The sequence below is a fragment of the Eucyclogobius newberryi genome, unplaced genomic scaffold, assembly GCF_026437365.1.
Source record: "Eucyclogobius newberryi isolate DKJ021-1_F unplaced genomic scaffold, fEucNew1.0.hap1 SCAF_21, whole genome shotgun sequence".
NCBI lineage: Eukaryota > Metazoa > Chordata > Actinopteri > Gobiiformes > Gobiidae > Eucyclogobius > Eucyclogobius newberryi.
In genome coordinates, this window is record NW_027315846.1 from 182,283 (window position 1) to 184,782 (window position 2,500).

Here is a 2,500-nt window from a genome sequence, read left to right on the forward strand (position 1 = left end):
AGAATTTCCCGTTTTTATTTTATTTTTGTATTAGTATAATACATATATATATATAACAAAATGTGCGTCCAAAAGGCTAATAGAATCAGAAAACGTGATGCGTAAAATCTAGTCGCCTCCTGCCCAAAAATCTAGGCTCTGACAGCTTTACGCACGTGAATAGAGACGATTCTGTGTGAAGTTCCACCCACCATCCTAAAGCTATTCTTATTGGCTAGAATAATGTGTCAAAGTTTCTTTTTTGCGGCGGCTGTAAAAACAAACCCGTGGACAGATGGTGGACGGTCTCATTCTGTAGGAAACAGTCTGAAGAAAATATTGATGCCAAACACCATCTTATAAGTCAAACAGGTCATTTGTTATGGACGGAGAAATGCTGAAAAATACAAGTGGATATTGTTGTTCAATGGTTCCTTACGGACAGACTGAGTACAAGGATGTACAGAATTAAAGCCGTTTTCGTCCGTCATAAGCAGCAAACAGGACATGCGTTTGTAAAAGTTGAGACTTTCTCACAAACTATTGGCAATTGCTTCTTGGGGCAAATTATTCAATCAATGACATATTTCGTTCTGTTGAGATAATAACCTTTAAAATGATAACTTACGGTATTGACCACGGAAATAAAAGTGATGATGTAATAGAACTTTTCTAATTTGGAAAATGCTCGCCGGCGGACAGGTGGATGGTAACAGGTTAATTCTATGAGAGCGTTGTATGTTACTGAAATGAAAAGCACGATCTTTGTTTTTCAGCCTGGTGTTTTTTTGGGTAGCGCGCCACGGTTATCTTAACACCTGCAGTATCTTTTCAGCACGGCGGGGGCCGGGCCAAAACCCCTCAGCAAGAACACTGTAATATTCCCTTTTTTTCTAAGATTTTTTAATAAAATGCCCGTCCACATTTTAAAATTCCCCGTCCAAAATACGGGAAAAACTGCCCTCTATCTAAAAGCCTGCTCGCTCCTGATTGGCTCTGTGGCGTCCTCTGGGTTTGTACGAGCGAAATAAAAGAACGTTCGGACTTAATTTGGAGCGTTATTTTAATTTAAATATGATACAATTTTGTTTTTGAATGTTTAGCTGATGTTTATTTTATTTCCTCTCTATGGTCAGTTTCAGCTGTGTCCCGTGTTTTTTCTGTTTTAATACATTCGAAAACTGAAATAAAAATAATAAAAAAATAATAATAATAAAAAAATATATATGAAAAAAATAATAGAATAATAATTTTCTCCTAGTGTTAATGTTACTCATGTTATATTCAATTTCACACATTCTACAATATAAAGGCTCAAGCTTAAGTTACACATTTGGTTTTTCAGGGCAATAAAAACATCGTGAACGTTTAAGGCTCTTTAGAGTGTTCGTGTCGGGACACGAGACGGGACGCGTTGGGTCTCGTGTCGGGACACGAGACGGGACGCGTTGGGTCTCGTGTCGGGTGTCGGGACGCGTTGGGTCTCGTGTCGGGACGCGTTGGGTCTCGTGTCGGGACGCGTTGGTCTCGTGTCGGGACGCGTTGGGTCTCGTGTCGGGACGCGTTGGGTCTCGTGTCGGGACGCGTTGGGTCTCGTGTCGGGACGCGTTGGGTCTCGTGTCGGGACGCGTTGGGTCTCGTGTCGGGACGCGTTGGGTCTCGTGTCGGGACGCGTTGGGTCTCGTGTCGGGACGCGTTGGGTCTCGTGTCGGGTGTCGGGACGCGTTGGGTCTCGTGTCGGGTGTCGGGACGCGTTGGGTCTCGTGTCGGGTGTCGGGACGCGTTGGGTCTCGTGTCGGGTGTCGGGACGCGTTGGGTCTCGTGTCGGGTGTCGGGACGCGTTGGGTCTCGTGTCGGGACGCGTTGGGTCTCGTGTCGGGACGCGTTGGGTCTCGTGTCGGGACGCGTTGGGTCTCGTGTCGGGTGTCGGGACGCGTTGGGTCTCGTGTCGGGTGTCGGGACGCGTTGGGTCTCGTGTCGGGTGTCGGGACGCGTTGGGTCTCGTGTCGGGTGTCGGGACGCGTTGGGTCTCGTGTCGGGACGCGTTGGGTCTCGTGTCGGGACGCGTTGGGTCTCGTGTCGGGACGCGTTGGGTCTCGTGTCGGGTGTCGGGACGCGTTGGGTCTCGTGTCGGGTGTCGGGACGCGTTGGGTCTCGTGTCGGGTGTCGGGACGCGTTGGGTCTCGTGTCGGGTGTCGGGACGCGTTGGGTCTCGTGTCGGGTGTCGGGACGCGTTGGGTCTCGTGTCGGGTGTCGGGACGCGTTGGGTCTCGTGTCGGGTGTCGGGACGCGTTGGGTCTCGTGTCGGGTGTCGGGACGCGTTGGGTCTCGTGTCGGGTGTCGGGACGCGTTGGGTCTCGTGTCGGGTGTTGGGACGCGTTGGGTCTCGTGTCGGGTGTCGGGACGCGTTGGGTCTCGTGTCGGGACGCGTTGGGTCTCGTGTCGGGACACAAACAAACACGGGACGGTTAGTTTAAACGGTCGTGTTTCACTTTCCTCTCAGATGTGAATGTGTTTGAAC

At 50.0% G+C, this 2,500-nt stretch overlaps 1 protein-coding gene across 2 annotated transcripts in view; it reads right to left on the minus strand.

The window, feature by feature from the left end:
* LOC140370314 (serine/threonine-protein phosphatase 2A 56 kDa regulatory subunit epsilon isoform) overlaps positions 1-2,500 on the minus strand; it is a 42,545-nt gene that overhangs the window by 15,019 nt on the left and 25,026 nt on the right. The gene's annotated exons all lie outside the window — the stretch shown is intronic.